Source organism: Hevea brasiliensis, chromosome 2 (genome assembly GCF_030052815.1).
Source record: "Hevea brasiliensis isolate MT/VB/25A 57/8 chromosome 2, ASM3005281v1, whole genome shotgun sequence".
Lineage (NCBI taxonomy): Eukaryota > Viridiplantae > Streptophyta > Magnoliopsida > Malpighiales > Euphorbiaceae > Hevea > Hevea brasiliensis.
Genome location: NC_079494.1, coordinates 94899375 through 94910291, shown reverse-complemented (window position 1 = coordinate 94910291; position 10917 = coordinate 94899375).

Below are 10917 nucleotides of genomic sequence, written 5' to 3'. Positions count from 1 at the left end.
TCATCTTGATGTAATGCATATTGAGAAAAATGTTTGTGACAATATTATTGGCACCTTATTAGATATTGAAGAAAAAATATAGGATAGTTTAAATGCTCGTCATGATTTGAAGGAGATAGTATAAGGAAAGACTTGCATTTAACTAGAAAAGATGGGAAGTAGTTTTGTCCAGCTGCATGTTACACTTTATCTAGAGATGAAAAGAGTAAAGTATGTAAGTTTTTTAAAGTTATAAAACTTCCAAATGGCTATTCATCTAACATTTCACGATGTGTAAATCTAAAAGATCATAAGATTTTTGGGCTCAAGAGTTATGATTCTCATATTCTTTTAGAGCTACTTCTTCCTTTGGTAATTAATGGGATTGTGCCTACTAAGTTGAGTATATTCTTTAGAGATGTTAGATTTATGACCCAAATTTCTAGTTGATTTGGAAGACTAATTTTAATGGGAGAAATATCCCTCAGTAGGATGGAGGTATACTTTCTATATAGAGTAGAACTCCTATTTTAGTGTTATTTCTAAATTGAGTGGGATTCCTAATTAGATTAGGATTATAGTGACTAAAATTATAAATAGGATTATTATGAGAAGGTTATTTGGCTTAGCCTATGAAGAGTGGCTTTGCTCATAGAAAGTGGCTTTGCCCATGGAGAATGGCTTCTCCCATTGAAGAGAGTGACTTTCAGCTCATGGTGTGGGGTTTTCACGCATTGTAGAGAAGGGCTTTACCAATTGCTAAGGATTTGGCTTTACCCATTATCATTATGAGGGGATCTTGCCCATTGCAGTTTCATAGAGGGAAAGTGGCTTCGGTCTAAGGTGGAGAAAGGACATAGAATTTAAGAGGGATGAATTCTTATCCATTGGTGAGAGGACTCTTGCCTATGTAGTTGAAGACACCCTTTATGGTGCAACAGTTAAAGTAGTGAATATATTAGGTTATGTTTAGAGGAGACTGATAGGACTAACTAATATATTTACCATGAGTAGTTTTTTGTAAGAGTTCTCTTGGGTGTAATTGGGTTAATGGGTAGTATAGTTTGAGCTTATAATTGATAATTTATTATTTAATGATAGTGGAAGATGAAATACCCATGGATGTAGCCCTATGTTGAGAGGGTGAATCACGTAAATATTGATATTTCGTGTATTTGTTTTATTTTTTTATAGTTTACATGCTTTCGCAGTGCACAACAATTAGTATCAAAGCCTGAGAATGATGTTGGTAAGTTTGGTTGAAAGTGGAGTTACTATGATCTGTGGGAAGTTGCACATACAATAATGGTGATGCAAGTTCAAGTTCGTGGAGAGTTGAAATTGAAGTAGAGCTCTTAATGCAAAATTAAGAAAATTGATGGCACCAAGATTTTTTGAAAAAACAAGTAAGTTACACCCAAGATGATGAAAAAAATTGATGATTTGAAGGGTTCAAGCTCAAGCATAGAGATTTGATGATTGAAGACACCCAAGAATTTGAGGCATGCAATGATTGATGGATTTTGTGTCAAGGTGGAGATTGTAAGATTTATGACCCAAAATCCTAATTGATTTAGAAAACTAATTTGAGTGGGAGAAATATTCCTCAATAGGATGGAGGTATATTTTTTTGTATATAATAAAACTATTTTAGTGTTATTCTTAAATTGAGTGGGATTCCTAATTAGATTAGGATTAAAGTGACTAACACTATAAATAGTAGTATTATGAGAAGGTTATTTAGCTTTACTCGTGAAGAGTGGCTTTACCAAAAGTGGCTTTACCCATGAAGAGTGGCTTAGCCTATAGAGAGTGGCTTTGCTCATAGAGAGTGGCTTTGGGCATTAAAAATAGTGACTTTCAGCTTATGGCTTGGTTATCGACTGTTATAGAGAAGGTCTTTACTAATTGCTGAGGATTTTGCTCTACCCATTGTCATCATGAGGGGCTCTTGTGTTAGTAGTATGCCCTAGAGCATATCATTTAGTACGTATCTTGTACATATTTTATTAATAAAAGGCATTTTCACTTTTCCATTTACATAATATATTTCTGTGTAATAGAAAAGGTCCATTGATATTTTGTTAGAAATTATATTCTTAAGTTGTTAAGAATATGAGTTACAGTATTTCTAACACAAAGTATCATAAATAGGTTCACAATCGAGGATACTTCACAATAAGGACATGACTAATCCAGAAAAATTGTAATCATATTTATTCCCAAGTTATTTATATAAGATATAAATAAGATGGAATGGTGAGTCTCATGCCATATAACAAACATGATAGGCATTTATACATGATAAGTAGGCCGAACCAATGACATTTATGACAAGCACATGGAGTTTGCTATTGTAAATGCATTGTCATAAATCATATCAGTGCATATAATCTTTAGAACTGAGATAGCACAATTATCTTGCATATAGGTGGTTTGAGTTTGATACTGCTTTCATACTTGTACTGTGTATGAGTATATGGGCATGTGTTGGCTCCTACTAGTTATACATGGAGGTAGGTGTTGATCAAGATGGAATCTATTCCTCTAAGTAAATAAGGATAAACTCTTATGTTCATTTTATTGTTCTTGATGTTTCAAGTTCCTGGCCAGGACAGATAGATTTATTCAAAGAAGAGTTTCTAATGAGAAAAATCTTTTTAAACAATAGCTAGAATTAAAAGAGAACATAATATTCATAGCAAATGGGGTTTGACATAAACCATGACTCCAGCTCGAATTGGGATTTTGTAACAGAGAGATTCTAGTACATGGTAATATATGATTATAGGTTCATTTAAGGTAAGCCTTATTACTAATTAGGTGGCCATGGCATGCTATGCTAGGTGTTAACCATGGTCTATGAGGTGCATAAAATGATTTAGAGAAATCATTTATGGCAAGAAAGAGTTTTGATGATATTAAGAGTTGATATCATGTCTCATTGCCAATTAGTGATGAGCCTAGTAAGTCACAAACATACAAAAGTAATCACCAAATTAAATATGATTTTAATTAATTAAAGAGTATAATTGATTAATTAAATAGGTTTGGTTTGCAATTAGATTGCAAAGTCCCTAGCATGGCTTGGAACCAAATATAGGTTATTGGATATATAGTATAAGTTAAATTTATATTTAAAGAGTTTAAATATGAATTTAATTAATGAAATATTAATTAATAAAGATTAATTAATTAATTTATATTTGATATAAATTGATTAGAAGAAGAGAAATAATTATTTTGGGTTGAGAACTCAAAATTAAGACAAAGGGTATTTTGGTCATTTCATAGGGTGACATGTGGCACCATGAGATGGTGACACATGGCACTACACATAAGCTTGCCAAATGTCTTTTAATCATATAAGATGATCAAAGTTAAGATTGAATATAGGTTTGACACTTGGCACAATGTGATTAGGTCAGTTAAACCTAGAACCAATCAGAGGGTGACATGTAGCAAGGGTTTTAAGTTGTAACCTAGCTATATAAGTGTAAGGATGAAAGAACAAAAACACAAGCTGCCATTCATCTCTTTGTGCCACCACCCTTGGCTGCTCTCCCTTCCCTTCTTCTTCATCTCTCATCAATTCAAAGTGATTAGCAAACAATCTCTTGAATTAAAAATACTAGAAATTGTTTCTAGTGTCCTGTTTACATCTGTAATCTCTCAAAAGGAAAAACTTGATTTTCTAATTCATAGAAAAAGCTTTAGAAGCTATTCAAGAGCTGCCATAGGTGATCTTGGTGTGGACAAGCTAGAGGGAGAACATCTGGTGTCCTAAGGCGTATCCCTAAGGTGTCAAATACACTGCAGTGCATTAAAAGGTTAGTGCACTTGTTCTTGATCTAATCTAGGGTTCTAATGAATTAATCTGATTAATTCTAAAATCTTAAATGGAAAATCTAGATCCAAAACATATTAAAAGAGTTTTAATATGTTGTTTATCATTGAAATCAAATAGATAAAAATGAATCTTGCATGATGCATGTGACCCTAGGTGAAAAATTTTTTAATTCAATGATATAAACTTGTCTTTTTCATGCTTCCGCTCCTTCAATTGGTATCAAAGCAAGGTTATATTTGCCATTTAGATTGTTGATTATATGATTTAATTGTGTGTTTTGATCATGAGATGACAAATCCATTGCTGGTTGCAAAGGAAAAGTGGCTGCTTAGTGATGAACACCATTGGTGCTCACACTTTGTGGTCACCAATGGTGTGCGCAAGGTTTGGATTTTTTAATTTACAATTGTTGTATGATATAAAAGCTCATCCTATGTCTAATTAAATTGTTTAATTAGAGTTTTAATTACACAATTAAATTTTCATTCAGATCTGAACTTTAAAAGTTGTTTGAATGTGATTCAAATCTGAATGTTTAAAGTTGTTTGAATGAGATTCAAATCTGAATTTTTAAAGTTGTTTGAATGTGATTAAAATCTGAATTTTAAAAGTTGTTTGAATGTGATTCAAATCTGAATATTTTAAATTTGTTTGAATGTTATTTAAATCTGAATTTTTAAATTTGTTTGAATGTGATTCAAATCTGAATTTTAAAATTTGTTTGAATGAGATTCAAATCTGAATTTTTAAATTTGTTTGAATCATATTCAAATCTGGATTTTTAAGTTGAATATGAGATATTCAATTTAATTTAAGTATGTATGTTTTATTTTATTGTTAAATAGTGATATGCATGATGGATGATCATGGACTATAAAAGACCAATGTGATTGGATTTATTTCTTTTATGTTTCTTTGGGTTGTAAATTAATTAATTTATTTTAATTTATTTTTGAGCATGTATTATTAAGGTTGTAATAATTTTGGGTTGCAATTTCATTTATTTAGTTCTTGTAAATTCGCCTTGGTATGCCAAGGATTACTATGTAATTGGATTGCAAGAAGATCAAGGAGGTCAAGAGCATTAGTGAAACCAGTGGGAGAAATTCATGATCAAGTGTTGATTATGCACTCCTTTAGCAATTCTTGTAAAATGAATGAATGAAATCCACCTAGGAATGCCTTGATTCAATTCTTGGTGGCTCAGAATTGAATCCCTTAGAAAGTCCATGATCATACCATATTTACTGTTTATCCATAAATGCATGAGATGTATAGGAATGTATGCAAGTATATGATATATGCATGCTAAATGGATAATGTGCAAAGTGAGACCATAATAGTAATTACGACGACAACAAAATCTTCCAAACAAATGATTAAGTTGGATATGCTATAATTAAAGTAATTATAACATGGGCCCTCCATTGGGGCAATTATTTTAAGAAATTTTAAATAGTTGCATATGATGTAATTAATTTAAGAGATTTTCTTAAGAATAATTGTTAAGCATGAGATGTTGTAAATATGTAAATGGTTTGGTGGCCAATAATGGATGTGCCTGAGGACATTAAAATTATTTGCATGTTTACTGGCTCAATGGGATCAACTTAACTAATGCAAAATAAGTCAATAATGGATGTGCCTGAGATTTTGAGCATTATGGGCTAGGTAAAGGATTGAACCTCACATGAGATGTGATGGGTTAGGAATTGCTCACTTATAGTTTATTGTAATTCTAATAATGGATGTGCTTGAGGATGATCAATAGGATTATAAAAATTCAATCACCCACTAGAAATTCATCCAACTAGGATTTCCGTTTTTTACTTTGAAAGTGTAAGATTCGCTAAGTTAGTGGGAGGACCAATTCGATTAAAAGACCATAATCATTTTGATTAAATACATGATACATTTACTAATTAATCTAGTTATTTTCTGTAGTTAATTTTCTGATAATAATGAGCACAGAACAACCACCACCATCTAATATCCTTGCAAACATACTTGATCGCAATAGGTTGATAGTATCTAATCTATCTAATTGGCTAAGAAAGTTGAAACTTGTTCTGAACCTTGAACATATAGGATATGTTTTAGACTTAAATGTTCCTGGTCCCTTACCTCCAGAGGCCACTCAAGAGGAACATGAAACTTTGGATAAGTGGAAGGAGCATGATATGAGAGCTAAGTGTTACATGTTTGCTTCCATGAGTAATGAGTTACAGAAGCAGTATGAGAACATGCAGAGTGCGAATGAGATCCTCCTTCACCTATAAGAGTTGTATGGTGAGCACAGCAGGAATGCTAGGTATGAGACATCTAGACAGCTATTCCGCATGAAGATGTCTGAGGGACAGAATGTTGGGGATCATGTCCACAAATGATTCGGCTGATTAAGCAGCCGGAACATCTTGACTTTAACATGGATTTCCAACTGCAGACAGATTTGATCCTTCAGTCCCTTCCTGCGTCATTTGGGAATTTTGTGACAACTTTCCATATGACTAAGCAGGAATCCACCTTGGCTGGTTTACTCAACATGTTGGTTATTGCCCAAAATAATATGCCGGGTAATAAAGAAAAAGAGATAGCTTTGATTGTATCTTCTTCTGCTGGAAAGTCTAACAAGAAGAAGGGCAATAAGAAAAAGAAACCTCAGATTCCTGGTCCTTCCAAGAAAATAGCTAAACAGAAAGGGAAGACTAAAGCTGATGGAGGCAAAGGAAAGTGTTTCCACTGCCAGAAGGATGGGCACTGGAAAAGGAACTGCCCAAAGTATCTTACTTCTCTGAAGGACAAGAAGGATATACCTTCGGAAGGTATGTCCATATCTTGTTATTTAGATTCTGATGATACTCATAGTTCATCTATAGCTTGGGTTTTAGATACTGGTGCCAGTTCTCACATTTCTTATGATATACATGAACTAGCAAATATTAGCAGCTTGTGTTCTCGAGATGTTAGAGTTCGAATTGGCAATAGCTCAACTTTTAAAGGTTTAGCCATAGGATCTAAATATTTTTACATGTTTGGACATGTTATGTGTTTGGATAATATTTTATATGTACCTGATACTTTTAAGAACATCATTTCTATATCTAGTTTGACTAGAAATGGCTATGAATTTTAGTTCATAGATGATGTTTGCAATATTTATTTAGGAAATAAATATGTTGGTTCAGGTTATATGAATGATAGTCTTTATTATTTGGATAATAATGACAAACACAAAATGAATGCAAGTGATCTAAATAAATGCAATGCCATGGTGAAAATCAACTCAAGTTCAAAATATATTTGGCACTTAAGGTTATGTCATGTTGCAAAAGATAGGATTGCAAAACTGGAGAAAATGGGGATTCTATCCTCATTAGGCTCTGAGCCTACTCCAACTTATGAATCTTGTCTTCAGGGCAAAATGATTAGAACACCCTTTGTAGGAAAAGGGCTAAGAGCTGAAAATATTTTGGAGCTAATACATAGTGATGTATGTGGTCCATTTAAAGAAATGACTAGAGGTGATTTTCATTACTTTATTACCTTTACTGATGATAAATCAAGGTTTGGGTATTTGTATTTGATGAAATACAAACATGAATCCTTTGAAAAGTTCAAAGAATTTAAATCTAAAGTAGAAAATCAAACAGGAAAGAGTATTAAAGCTCTTCGATCAGATCATGGAGGTGAATACTTGAGTATTGAATTTGATGAATACTTGAGAGAGCACGGCATTGTTTCCCAGCTGACTCCTCCAGGAACACCATAGCTGAATGGTGTATCTGAATGAGAAACCGTACCCTATTAGATATGGTACGTAGTATGATGAGCTATACTGATATGCCAATCTCCTTTTGGGGATTTGCATTAGAATCAGCTTTGTATATTCTGAATAGGATTCCATCAAAATTGGTATCTTCCACAGCTTATGAGATATGGCATGAAAGAAAACCAAGTCTTAAGCATGTTAAGATTTGGGGTCGTCCAGCTTATATCAAAAAGCTGAACACTGATAAATTGGAAACCATATCAAAAAAGGGTCGATTTGTTGGATATCTAAAAGATAGTTTTGGATATTATTTTTATTTGCTTACATCACAAAAGGTTATAGTAAGTAGAGATGCCACATTTCTTGAACAACAGTTTGTTGAAGAAGGAGGCAAAGGAAGGCAAATAGAGTTAGAATTGGAGAATTCTGACCAACCAACATATCAGATGGATATAGATCCATCTAGTCAACCTACACCTATTGATGACACATCTACAGTTATTCCTCATTGAACAACCAGGGTATCTCACCCACCAATGAGATATGGTTTCCTTCATGAAGAAGAACAAGAGTTGTCTACTCATGAAGAAGTTGATCATGGAGATGATCCACTTACCTATGAAGAAGATATATCAGATATAGACTCTTCAAAATGGATTGATGCTATGAAATCCGAGATTGATTCCATGTATAAGAATCAAGTTTGGGATCTTGTTGACCCACTTGAAGGTATTGTACCCATAAGGAACAAATGGGTTTTCAAGAAGAAAATTGGTTCTGATGGAAAGGTAGAGATCTATAAAGCAAGGCTAATAGCGAAAGGGTTTCGCCAAAGGCAAGGAATCGACTATGAGGAGACTTTCTCGCCTGTTGCCATGCGTAAATCAATTAGGATTCTATTAGCAATGGCTGCATACTATGATTATGAGATTTGGCAAATGGATGTCAAAACAGCTTTTCTCAATGGATACATTAAAGAAAACATTTTCATGAAACAACCTAGGGGTTTTGAATCCCAAGATGGTTCCAAGGTATGCAAGCTAAAGCGATCCATTTATGGGTTGAAACAAGCTTCGAGGAGTTGGAACATCCATTTTGATGAAGCCATTAATTCATTTGGTTTTATAAAAAAAAAAGGATGAGCCATGTGTTTATAAGAAGGTTAATGACAGTGCTATCACTTTCCTTGTCTTATATGTGGATGACATTCTGTTGATGGGTAATGACACAGGTATGTTGACAACTGTAAAGGTATGGTTGTCAAATACATTCTTCATAAAAGACTTAGGGGAGGCAACCTATATTCTTGGGATTCGCATCTATAGAGATAGAGCGAAAAGAATAATTGGTTTATCCCAAAGTCTATACTTGGAAAAGGTGTTAAAGAGGTTTAACATGCTTGATTCCAAGAGAGGATTGTTACCAGTGAGACATGGTATCTACCTTTCTAAAGAGATGTCTCCAAAGACACCTGAAGAAAAAGATAAAATGGCTAAGATTCCATATACTTCGGCTGTTGGAAGTTTGATGTATGCAATATTGTGTACTAGGCCAGATATTGCATATGTTGTTAGTTTGACTAACAGGTATCAATCCAATCCAGGTTTGGAACAATGGATAGCTGTCAAGAATATCCTTAAGTACTTGAGAAGAACTAAGGTTTTATTCTTGATATATGGAGGTGGTGACTTACAATTGGATGGTTATACTGATTCTGATTTCCAATCAGATATCGATGATCGAAAGTCTACCTTTGGGTATGTGTTCATTTGTAATGGAGGTGCAGTCAGTTGGAAGAGTTTCAAACAGAGTACGACTATAGATTCCACTACCAAGGCTGAGTATGTTACTACATCAGATGCTGTAAAGCTATTTGGATAAAGAAGTTCATGATAGAACTGGCAGTAGTTCCTTCCATTAAGTCAGCAGTTCCACTTCACTATGACAACAATGGAGCAGTCATACAGGCTAAGGAACCTCGGTCTCACCAAAAATCCAAACACATAAAAAGGCGCTTCCACATTATCAGAGAAATAGTTGGGCGAGGTGATGTAGCCATGCAGAAAATAGCATCAGTTGAAAATCTAGTTGTTCCATTCACTAAGCCTATGTCACAAACTCAACTAGACCATCATCTTGAGAAGATGGGTCTAAGATATTGTAATGAAATGGCTCCAGTGCTAGTGGGAGATTGTCAGTAGTATGTCCTAGAGCATATCATTTAGTACGTATCTTGTACATGTTTTATTAATAAAAGGCATTTTCACTTTTCCATTTACATGATATATTTATGTGTAATAGAAAAGGTCCATTGATATTTTGTTAGAAATTCTATTCTTAAGTTGTTAAGAATATGAGTGACAGTATTTCTAGTACAAAGTATCATAAATAGGTTCACAATCGAGAATACTTCACAATAAGGACATAACTTATCTAGTAAGATTATATTCATGTTTGTTCCTAAGTTATTTATATGAGATATAAATAAGATGGAATGGTGAGTCTCATGCCATAAAACAAAAATGATAGGCACTTATACATGATAAGTAAGCCAAACCAGTGACATTTATGACAAGCATATGGAGTTTACTCTTGTCAATGCATTGTCATAAATCATATCAGTGCATATAATCTTTAGATCTGAGATAACACAGTTATCTTGTATATAGGTGGTTTGAGTTTGATACTGCTTTCGTACTTGTACTGTGTATGAGTATATGGGCGCGTGTTGGCTCCTACTAGTTATATATGGAGGTAGGTGTTGATCAAGATGGAATCTGTTCCTTTAAGTAAATAGGGATAAAATCCTATGTTCATTTAATTGTTCTTGATGTTTCAAGTTCCTAGCTAGGACAGATAGATTTATTCAGAGAAGAGTTTCTAATGAGAAAAATCTTTTTAAACAAGAACTGGAATTAAAAGAGAACATAATATTCATAGCAAATGGGGTTTGACAAAAATCATGACTCTAGCTCGAATTGGGATTTTGTAACAGAGAGATTCTAGTGCATGGTAACATATAATTATAGGTTCATTTAAGGTAAACCTTATTACTAATTGGGTGGCCATGGCATGCTATACTGGGTGTTAACCATGGTCTATAAGGTGCATAAAATGATTTAGAGAAATCATTTATGGTAAGAAAGAGTTCTGATGATATTAAGGGTTGATATCATGTCTCATTGCCAATTAGTGATTAGCCTAGTAAGTCACACACATACAAAAGTAATCACCAAATTAAATATGATTTAATTAATTAATTAAAGAGTTTAATTGATTAATTAAATAGGTTTGGTTTTCAATTAGATTGCAAAGTCCC